This window comes from Callithrix jacchus, chromosome 4 (assembly GCF_049354715.1).
Source record: "Callithrix jacchus isolate 240 chromosome 4, calJac240_pri, whole genome shotgun sequence".
Lineage (NCBI taxonomy): Eukaryota > Metazoa > Chordata > Mammalia > Primates > Cebidae > Callithrix > Callithrix jacchus.
This window is the reverse complement of record NC_133505.1, coordinates 102,138,886-102,150,935: the sequence shown is the minus strand read 5'-3', so window position 1 is coordinate 102,150,935 and position 12,050 is coordinate 102,138,886. Positions and strand designations below refer to the sequence as shown.

Here is a 12,050-nt window from a genome sequence, read left to right as displayed (position 1 = left end):
ACACCCCCTTTTCTAACATTAAGCCAGGCTGGTAACCTGGTCTAATATTTTGTTATTATGTTTACATAAAATTCTTGCTCTTCCAGTTTATAATGGTTAATTTTATGTGTTAACTTGCTTGGGCTGAGAAAATGGTTAAACATTCTTAATTTTATGTGTTAACTTGCTTGGGCCTGGATAAATGGTTAAACATTCTTTCTGGGTGTGTCTCAGAGTGTTTCTGGAAAACATTAGCAATTAAATTGGAGGAGTTAGTAAAGCAGAAGATAGCCCTTTCTAAAGTGAGTAGCCATCATTCAATCCATTTAGGGCCTTAATAAAGCAAAAAGGCAGAGAAAGGCTGAACTTGCTGTCTTCCTGACAGGTTGAGTTGGAGCATGGATCTTCTGCCCTCAGTGTTCCTGGTTCCTAACCCTTAGATCTGAACTGAAATCGACACCATTGGTTGTCTGGTTTTCAGGCCTTCAAACCACTCCCAGCTTCCCTGGGGCTCCAGGTTGCAGATGGTAGATTGTGAAACTGTTTAGCTTCCATAATCATGTAAGCCAATATCCTATAATAAATTTTTTACTATACACATAAATGTCTCTTATATGTATTCTGTATATATGATAAATCTCTTTCCTATTTGTTCTGTTTCTTTGGAGAACTCTATTACACAGTTACAAAACAAACACTGTCTTGCATATCAAGGGATATTAACACACTAAGAAGAAGGCTGCAAGAATGAAGGAGAGAGTATCTACCTTAGATAGGGCATTGCTATGACAACAGTTTCTGGATCAGACCAAATTTTGCAGGCTGATCATCTTTTGAACTCATGGGAAACTAATTAGCACCAGCTTTGCTGAGATGAAATAGAAACATATCACTGTAGTTAATGAGGAGCTCTGAAACCTTAAGTCCAATTTACCAAAAGAGAACAAACTAGTAAGAACTAAAATAGAAAGAATAAGCCACAAAGAAGTCAACAGCCTGAGAAATAATATGATAAAAGTGTAGCTAAAGAGATTTTTAGAAAGAGGACAAGTTTAATCAACTTGCAGCTGAGTGATCTGAAAATGAACTAATTAACATACTTTTTAGACAATTGTGCTATTAGAAGAAGGGTGGAAAGGCAGAGTTTAGAAGTAAAAAATCCAAGAATGAGAAATCATTAATCTTAGAGAGGCAAATTTCTTGAACCTTGGAGGAGAAAACTTTTCTTATAACAAGAAATTTATTTGGCTCCATTTCTTTTTGTATAGTCTGAATGAAACATCTCCAAGGGTCATCTTATAATTTGCTCTGATTTCATTCCTAATAACCAATCTTGTCAATATTTAGTGTACCAAGTGTCTAATACTGAGAAGAAAGGTCCAAATTTTGTGAACATAATAGAGAAAATGAAGGCCACTAGAAGAGAATACATCAAATGAGAACCTTCTTGTTTTTTTTCCTTCTACCAGAGTGGACAGATATCTATCTCTCATCTAAGGCTGATCCCTCCTCATTAAATTCTGGAATCTAAATGGGTAAAGTGACCTCATTCCATGGATTATCCAAGATTTTTCCGACATCATCCATTTCTATGTTTCTACTGGTTGTTGTCTATCAGAATTTAAATAAAATTAAAATTCTCTTATCTTCTATTAAAGAACCTCCATCTTCCCACACATTGCTCCTCTGTTTTCTCTATGGCCATAAATAGCCACATTATTCATATACTTGCCTCAGCCTCTAACTGGAAATCATTATTTATTTCTTTAACTCCCTAAACCCTAGATCAAGTCAATTACTATACTGAATTAATTAAAATGCTGTGGTCTTAAATCTCGCCCCCTTTCTACATCTTATTTTTACTTCATTGTTTTGGCTTATATTATTTTCTAGATTATTATAATGAACCCTTCATATAACTAACATATAAATGATGTTAGTCTTGCTTTCCTCCAATTCAAAACAAACACTGTGGTTTGAGTGTTCCCCCACCCCACACTTTCATTGCCTCTGTTAAAAAAAATTTCTAAATGTTGAGGAGTAAGGAGTTAAAGCAGCTAGCCTGTGACTCCTCCTGATTACCAAGGTATTCCCCTAGGGAGTGGAGAAGGAAGGTTGGTGACCTAGTCTAATCTCTTTGTAAACATAATAACAGGGTCCTCAGGACAACAGACTAAGAATGTATGCTGGAAATCGCATTTTTATCTATGAGCTACTTTGAGGAAAGTATTCTTGGTTTAGGATTGCTTACTTTAAGCAAACCTAAACTTTGATGGATTTATGAGACATGGTTCCCTAGAGAATGTGACATAATTTATACAATGATGTTAAGTATAAAATAGAGATGCTTCTCTTTCAGACCACAGTAGAATAAAACTGGAAATTAAATCCAAAAGGAACCTTCAAAACCATGCAAATACATGGAAATTAAATAACCTACTCCTGATGATAATTGGGTCAACAATGAAATCAAGATGGAAATCAAAAAATTCTTTGAACTGAGTGACAATAGTGACACAACCTATCAAGCTTCTGGGATACAGCAAAGGCGCTGCTAAGAGGAAAGTTCATAGCTCTAAATGCCTACACCGAAAAGTCTGAAGAGCACAAATGAGCAATCTAATGTCACAAATGAGCAATCTAATGTCACACCTTGAGGAACTAGAGAAACCAGAACAAACCTATGCAGCAGAAGAAAGGAAATAACCAAGATCAGAGCAGAACTAAATGAAATTGAAACAAACAAACAAACACCAAAAGATATATAAAACAAAAAGCTGCTTCTTTGAAAAGATAAATAAAATTGATAGACCATTATCAAGATTAACCAAGAAGAGAGAAAAATCTAAATAAGCTCAATCAGAATCAAAGAGGGAGATATTACAACTTATACCACAGAAATACAAATACAAAGAACATCCTTACATGCATAAACTGGGAAAGCTGGAGGAGAAGGATACATTCCTGGAAAGACACCACCCCCGCTAGTTTAAATCACAATGAATTAGATACCCTGAACAGACCCAAAACAAGCAGTGAGATTGAAATGGTAATAATAAAAAAATTACCAACAACAAAACAAAGTCCAGGACCAGATGGAATCACAGCAGAATTTCACCAGACATGCAAAGAAGAATTGATACCAATCCTATTGACACCGTTTCACAGGATAGAGAAAGAAGTAATCTTCCCTAAATCATTCTATGAAGCTAGCATCACCCTAATACCAAAACCAGAAAAATATATAACAACAACAACAAAAAAGAAAACTATAGCCCAGTGTCCCTGATGAACATAGATGCAAAATTCCTTAACAAAATACTAGCTAACTGAATCCAACAACATAGCAAAAAGATAATCCACCATGATCACGTGGGTTTTATACCAGGGATGCAGGGATTCAAGTCAACAAATGTGATACACCACATAACCAGAATTAAAAACAAAAATCACACGATCATCTTAATAGACACAGAAAATGCATTCAACAAAAGCCAGCATTAGTTTATGATTAAAACTCTCAGCAAAGTCAGCATAGAAAGGACATACCTCAATGTAATAAAAGCCATCTATGACCAACCCACAGCCAATATAATACTGAATGGGGAAAAGTTGTAAGCATTCCCTCTGAGAACTGGAACAAGACAAGGATGTCCACTGTCACCACCTCTCCTCAACATAGTACTGGAAGTCCTAGCCAGAGCAATCAGACAGCACAAAGAAATAAATGGCATCCAAATTGGTAAACAGGAAGTCAAACTGTCACTGTTTGCTGATGATATGATTGTACACCTAGAAAAGCCTAAAGACTCCTGCAGAAAGTTTCTAAAACTGATAAAAGAATTGAGCAAAGTTTCTGGATACAAAATTGTTGTACACAAATGAGTAGCTCTCCTATACAACAACAGTGACCAAGCTGAGAATCAAATCTAGAATTCAACACCTTTTACAATAGCTGCAGAAAGTTTTTTTAAAAAGTAGGAATATACCTAACCAAGGAGGTGGAAGACCTCTACAAGGAAAACTGCAAAACACTGCTGAAAGAAATCATAGATCACACAAATAAATAGAAGCACATTTCATGCTCATGGATGGGTATTATCAATATTGTAATCAATATTGTGAAAATGAGCAGACTGCCAAAAGCAATCTACAAATTAAATGCAATTCAAAATACCACCATTATTATTCACAGAACTAGAAAAAAACAATAATAAAATGCATATTAATTCAAAAGAGATCCCACATAGCCAAAGCAAGGCTAAGCATAAAGAAAACACCTAGAGGCACCATATTACCTGATTTTAAACTGTGCTAAAGGCCATAGTCACCAAAACAGCATGGTACTAGTATAAAGATAGGGATATAGACCAATGGAATAGAATAGAAAACCCAGAATAAAGCCAAATACTTACAGCCAACTGATCTTTGACAAAGCAAACAGAAACATAAAGTGGGGGAAAGACACCCTATTCAACAGATTGTGCTGGGATAATTGGCTAGCCACATGTCCAAGAATGAAATTGGATTTTCATCTCTTGCCTTACACAAGATGGATCCAGGACTTAAATCTGAGTTTAAGATGGATCCAGGGCTTCAATCTAAGATCTGAAACTTTAAAAATTATAGAAGATAACAGCAGAAAAATCCTTCTAGACATTGGCTTAGGCAAGAATTTCATGATCAAGAAGCCAAAAGCAAATCCAATAAAAACAAAGATAAATAGCTGGGACTTAATTAAATTAAAGACTTTTGCATGGCACAAAGAACAGTTAGTAAACAGACAACCCACAGGGTGGGAGAACATCTTCACAATCTATACATCTGACAAAGGACAAATATACAGAATCAACAACGAACTTGAACGAATTAGCAAGAAAAAAATGATCGCATCAAAAAGTGACCTAAGGACATAAATAGACAATTCTCAAAAGAAGATATACAAATGGCCAACAAACATATGAAATAATGCTCAACATCACTAATAATCAGGGAAATGCAAATCAAAACCAGAATTCTTACTCCTGCAAGAATGACCATCATCAAAAAATCAAAAACTAATAGAAGTTGGCATGGATGTGGTGAATAGGAAACACTTCTACAATGAGGGTGGGAATGTAAATTAGTACAACCACTATGGAAAACAGTGTGGAGATTCCCTAATGAACTAAAAGTAAGGCCGGGTGCAGTGGCTCATGCCTGTAAACCCAGCACTTTGGGATGCTGGGGTGGGTGGAGTACCTGAGGTCAGGAGTTCCAGACCAGCTTAACCAACATGGTGAAACCACATTTCTACTAAAAATGCAAAAATTAGCCAGGTGTGGTAGTTCATGCCTGTAATCCCAGCTACTTGGGAGGCTGAAGCAGGAGAATCACTTGAACAAAGAGGCAAAGGTGGCAGTGAGCTGAGATACTGCCATTGCACTCCAGGCTGGGCAACAAGAATAAAACTCCATCTTAAAAGAAAGAAAGAAAAAGAACTAAAAGTAGGATGTCCAGCAATCCTACTACTGGGTATCTACCTAGAGGAAAAGAAGTCATTATATCAGAAAGATACTTGCACATGCACAATTCAGAATAGCAAAAATGTGGAACCAGTCCAAATGCTTATCAATCAATGAGTGGATAAACTGTGGTATATATATGGATAAACTGTGGTATATGTATATATATATATACCACAGTTTATATATATATAAAGATATATATATTTCAGTATATATATATTCATATATATATCCATATATGTGTATATAAATATACACACACACACACACACACACAATGAAATACTACTCAGTCATAAAATGGAATAAAATAATGGCATCTTCAGCAACCTAGATGAGATTTGAGACTATTATTCTAAGTAAAGTAACTCAGGAATGGAAAATCAAACATTGCATGTTCTCACTCATAAGTAGAAGCTAAGATATATGGATGCAAAGGCAATGAACTTTGGGGACTGAGAGGGAAAGGCAGGGAAGGGGTGAGGTATAAAAGACTACAAATAGGGTGTAGTGTATACTGGTTGGTGATTTATACACCAAAATCTCACAAATCAGCACAAAAGAACTTACTCATGTAACCAACACCACCTGTTCCCGAATAACCTATGGAAACAAATTTTTTTAAAATAAACTATGAAGAAAAAAATAAAATGGAGTTGCTTTATAACATAAATTTTTCTCATTGGGTGAGGTGACATTGTAGACATCTATTATTCTGAACCAGATACTGTGTGTCTAATGTGAAAAGGAGGGCTGTGGAGGCTCGTGGAAAGTTTCAGACCTTTTCCTGCCTCTTCATTGATTGTGTCCTTAAACCACAGGTAAAGCTTGATACTGGACACAGTCTCTCACTGAAGTGAGATATGACAATGTGATTTTTATATTAGCTTAATGTTTATTGTGTACAATTCTGAAATACACACATGAGTAAATGAAAGCAGTCTATATTGCAACTCCGAGAATTAATAACAGTTTCTAGTCTTTATTGTATAGCTCTATTTCCTTATCTTAACTACATACTTACCTATCTAGTTTCAATTGCTAACTCTGTGTGCTATTTTTAAAAACAATAATGAGAACCAGTAGGTATTCATCTCTTTTCTCCTGCTTTTCTTTTCTTTTTTTTACTTAACAGTAAGTTGGGAGCATTTGTTTAAGTCATCAAGAAAAAAATTTCATTATTATTTACAATAACCAGGATATGGAATTAACCTAAGTGTCCATCAACAAATGAATGGATAAAGAAAATATACACAATAAAATACTGTTTAGCCATAGAAAAGAACAAATTCTCAGTTTGGAGGACCTTGAGTGATGTAAGTCTGGCACCAAAAGACAAATACTGTATGTTCTCATTCATATGTAGCAGCTAAGAAAGTTGTTCATATATAAGCAGAGAGCAGAATGATGGTTACTAGAGGTAGGGAAGGGATGGTGGCAGGAAGATAGTCAAAGGTTGGTTAACTGATACGAAAGTATGCATGTGTTAAAATATCATACTGTACCCCATAAATATGTACAATTAATGTATGTTAATTAAAAATGGTAAATCAAAAAACCCTTCACTTACATTTAAAAAATGTAAACAGGAAGACCATCCACTGGTTTCTGGACTATGTGGGACACATGGCACATTGTTCTGTCTGAAAACACTCACTCTGGACACAGCAATCCTGGTTTCAAATCATGGATCTATATCTGGCTCGCTGTGAAACTTTTGGTCAACATCCCCAACCTTCCAAGTCTCAGCTATTCATCTAAAAAATGAGAAAAATGCCCCATAATAGATTTGGTCATGTAAAATGAATTAACACAGGCAAATTAGCTGGTAGAGTCCCTGGACATAGCAAACACTCAGTAAACATGACCTGGAATGACCGTTGCACTTACACATACATGGCTTAAGATGTGTACTTTCTTCATTATTGAATATAAAATTGCCACCAAGAGCAGTAGCAATAATAAACTTTGCATTTCCTCTGAGAGACAGGATTGCAGAAGATTTTCCATGAAGTAACCTACTTAACCATAGAGCAACTGGTCACCTCTCACAAAAAGAAAGTGGTATTTTATAGCATGAATGTATCACTAATTGTCATTGGCCACAATGCAAAAGGCAATTTGCTCCATTTTAACTTGATTTTGTCTCATCTTTTAGAGCAATTACTGTGCAATTATTTTGTCATAAGCTGTATGTTCAGTAAGCAAATCTGTCTGTACAAGATTAAGAAACTCACTTCTCTGACGTGCTTTGCCCCTCTTTGACCTTCAATTTCTGAAAACACATTGTTTCAGGTATTCTCTTTGGGAACAAATGATTTTTCATTTATTATCATTTTCTTGATTTTTACTGTGCTTATGTATAGAAATTCCATTTTTTATTTCAGCCAGCAAGCTAACTTATCCAAAGCTTTGCATATAACAAATGCTCATTAGATATTTTTAAGTTCATGTATTTATGTGATGTAGTGCTTTGAATAAAATCTCTCTTAAAGAATGCATAAGCAAAAAAAAATTGTTAAAGTAACATATAAATCCTGTTGAATAATAAATACCTTTGAAAGATTTTATCTTCATAAGAAAGATGTTCCTCCTCCATACTCCCATGGGTGCTGTGCATCTCTTTGACACAGCATTTGCATTATAATGACACCATAATTGATTTGCCCATGTTCCTCCCCTATTAGACCATAAGCTCCATGGAGGCATGAACCAAATTTGTTTTGACTTTCTATTCCTTGTACTTAGCATAATTTCTGGTATACGGGAGACATAAATATCTACTGAATGAGTAAATACATATTGAACAAATAAGTATAAATAATGAATGAATGAAAATTCAGTCAAACATACTAACCTGACAGTTTTCTTCTTTCTTTGTTTGGAATGAAGGACAAATCTCCTATGGTCATATACAGTATGGGATGTATGTACAGTATGGGATGACTATAAGTTTACAGTGATAACTATAAGTTACAGTGATAACAATTTCAGTGCACTGAGAGGTTTCTGCTCCTTGTGGCATAAAATAAGACCCACATTCATCTAGAAATACCAAAATGAGGGAAACTACAAAATGTGGGTTTTTTCTTGTAGTTGATAACTGTGAAATCCAAGTATTAATGAGATCTTTAAAAGCAAAAGAACATACTTTTTTTTTCCATGTGATTCTATGAATTGCAAATAGTGAATGCTGATGTGAAGCAAATACTGGTACAGTTCAAAAGGGAGATGGGAAATGGGTATCTCTGTGTTTATTATATTAAATTATCAGCATAAAGATAGGTAAAGAAAACCCTTAGTTATAGTTCATATTCCTCCCATCTATATTTCAGTTATAAAGAATATCAAATGGGGAACTGAAATACACAAATAATTCTAAAAATGATGGATTATTCAAAGCCTGGAGCTAGTTTCTTCTCAACTAATAATTGTGAGGTGGTTATCATTGGAAACAATTTTAAGTCTTTCGTTGACTAAAGATGAAGAGATTCATCAGCATTTGTGCTGAGGATAATAGAAAATATTCAAAACACAATTTTTCTCTGGGAGGTATCTTTGTGAACATCTAGTCTTATAGCCTTACATAGTTTGATTGTGTTTTCAAATAGATACATATAATTTTGATTAGGGCTAATATCACATATTTAGTGACACAATAGAAATAACAAACCACATATATTAGCTTCAGGTCCAAGGCTTTTTCCATAGTACAATGTCTCCCCTCTTCATGAAATGAGGAAATAAAGTTGTGATATTAAGAATTCAAAATGGAAACTGTCCAAATTGAATTAATCAAGTGGGTTAGGATTAAAATTTAAACAAATGTAAGTTCAAAAGGGAAAAGTCTTGCCCGGATTTTGAATTCACCCAGTGGCTTATCTTGGCTCTCCTGGTACACATCCTTTCCTATCCTTCTGCTTTCAACACTGCCTTTATGTGCTGGGGCTCTGCACCCAGCAAGGTCTAGCATCATGGGTGCTGAGGAGAATGGCAATGTATGTGGACACCAGAATTTGTTCTTAAGTGTGATGCTCTTTTAGTCCTTTTAAGAATGGGAGTCTTCACACTATGAGCAAATAAAGGCTGCCTATCAAAGACTGTTTCTGCTCTGGAAAGAAAGCTGTCTGTATAAATATTCTTGGTGGGTGTAATTCTAATGGAAGAGTAATAATTTTAAGAATAATTAGTTCTTACTAAGCATTTACTAGTAGCAGAATCTATGCTGAGGACCTTAGTAACATTAACTAAAAAATGAGAGTAATTTTAATACCTTATAGTATTGTTTTAATAATTAAATGAGACAATATCTTTAAATGTTTAGAAACTGCCTGTGTCACACGTGGGCTGGATGAAAGATAGCTGTTACTATATTTATCTCATTTAATCCCAATGAGTCCATGCAAAGGTGGAGAGAAATTCATTGATTTGAAGGATTTGGGACTGGAACCCAAACCATGCCCTTTACCAGGAGTTAACTTCCTGTCTTCCAGGAACTATAGTTGAATGGGAATTAGGAGTGTAGACAGAAACAGATACGTCTTCTGATTTGTTAAATAGCAGCTTGTCAAGCTTTATTTAGCAAATTCTGTCAACCTTAATTTTTTTATTCTAGATGAGTGCAACAATACCTACCTAGGAGGACGGTTGTAGGGAAAATGTAACATAACATGTAACAGAGTAAAAGTTTGAAAACTAAATTATTTTCCTTTCTGAACTTTCTCAATGCAGACCTTTATCCCAGCTGGCCTGTCACCTAATCTACCTTGGGAGTGGGTAGGATAAGTAAATTCAGATTTATTAGAGAAGGACTAAGATGAGGAATAAGATTGTAATTTTTAGCTTCTGACATATAGTAGAAGATGCAAACTCATTTATTATTAGAGAAAAAAATTTAGTGCTTTTAAACATATTAAAGTTTAAGATTGAGAGAAGTTCTCTGGCTTTGACCTAAGTGGGTAGTATCACATAATTCGGCGTAATATTTAAAAGAGGGAAGCATGAGGATCTCTCGCAAACCACAGGAACAGCCAACAATATAGTCACACACCTGAGATCTTGAGACAGTTCCCCAAATTGCCTTTGTTTACATATGGTATGGGTGGGATGAAGATGTGGTTGAGAAGCTTGTCAGAGATTTCCATAATGTGACGAAGTGGTCATGGGAACTGCAGAGGCTAAGTGGCAGCCCCAGCCAGACACTTGAAAAGTCATAGCACCAAAGGACCTGAGGAGAACCAAGGCAGCCAGGCAGCTCCACATAGTGCTCTTACTGGAGAGTTCCAGACGACAAATTATCCGGACCTCAGAACTTAAGCCAGCAGGACAAGCCAGAAGCATGACCCTGAGGCTGGCAAATGAGAAGTTGCCTCTACTCATTCTCTTGAACTTCAACTGAGCGAAAAAAATACTTGAAAGGAGAGAATATCTGACAGAATATAAACAAGTTTCCAAAAGGGAAATGTTTAAATCACCAGTCAGCAAACTACAGGCCTGGTGGCCAAATCTACCTACTGCCTAATTTTTAAATAACATTTTACTAGAAAACAGCCAAACTCACCCATTTATATATTGTCTATGACTGTTTTTGTTCTACAATGACAGAGTTGAGTAGTTGCAATATAGATTGTATATTAGGGTTCCCCATAAAAATAGAACCAATAGGATATATATATATATATATATATATATATATATATATATCATTACATGTTATATATTATATGATATAAAATATTTCAAATACATATTTTATATATGTAGAGAGAGAAGAAGAGAAAGATAGATATAAATAGGAGGGTATTAGAGGAGTTGGCTTATGTGATTTTGAGGGTTGAACCCCTACCTTTTGTTCTCTCTGGGCCTTCAGCTAGTTTGTTAGCACCCACTCACAATGGTGATAGCAGATAGACATTACTGAGTCCACTGATCAAATGCCAGTTTCTTCTGAAAACACCTTCAGAACAGACAGGCCCAGAAATGATGCTTTACCATCAATGTGAGTATCCCTCAATCCTATTAAGATGACATCTAAAATTAACCCTTACAGACTGAATGGCCAACGAAGCCGAAAATATTTGCTGTCTGGTCCTCTATAGAAAGTTTGCAATCCCTGGTTTATAGCACCAGGTAAAATTTATTTTTAAGTGTAATGTGCATTTATTTATTTATTCATAATATTTGATGACTCCGATAGAAAGAGTAGTTTTAAACAAGAAACTCTATTTTCAATTTACATAGCTGTTAAATCTACATTAAACTACCTGCTCTATTGCATTTGTATTTGTATAATTACCACAGCTAGCCACAGAATAGGTACAGTATTTGGTGTTTGATTTATATATTTAGCATCGAGATCATTAATTTTTCTCTTTCTTTCAAAGAGACTGTATAGCTTATATATTTATTAGCAAACAATATTGTACTGGGGATGTATTTTATTGAGACAAAAGATGGAATGAGACAGATAGGAAACAAAAATATGATGCCTTACCTTTACTCAATAAAGACAGAGCTGAATGTGCTCTCTGGGAAAGAGAACCAGGTGACGAGACATAGACTTGG

At 35.2% G+C, this 12,050-nt stretch overlaps 1 protein-coding gene across 7 annotated transcripts in view; it reads right to left on the bottom strand.

The window, feature by feature from the left end:
- FUT9 (fucosyltransferase 9) overlaps window positions 1–12,050 on the bottom strand; it is a 187,875-nt gene that overhangs the window by 15,330 nt on the left and 160,495 nt on the right. For 4 of the 7 annotated variants that reach the window (XM_054254274.2, XM_054254272.2, XM_035296362.3 and 1 more), the window contains one exon: window positions 7,057–7,243. The exons of the other annotated variants lie outside the window; for them this stretch is intronic. The gene's annotated coding sequence lies outside the window, so the exon portion shown is untranslated. The remainder of the gene's footprint in view (window positions 1–7,056; window positions 7,244–12,050) is intronic. 7 annotated transcript variants of the gene reach the window in all.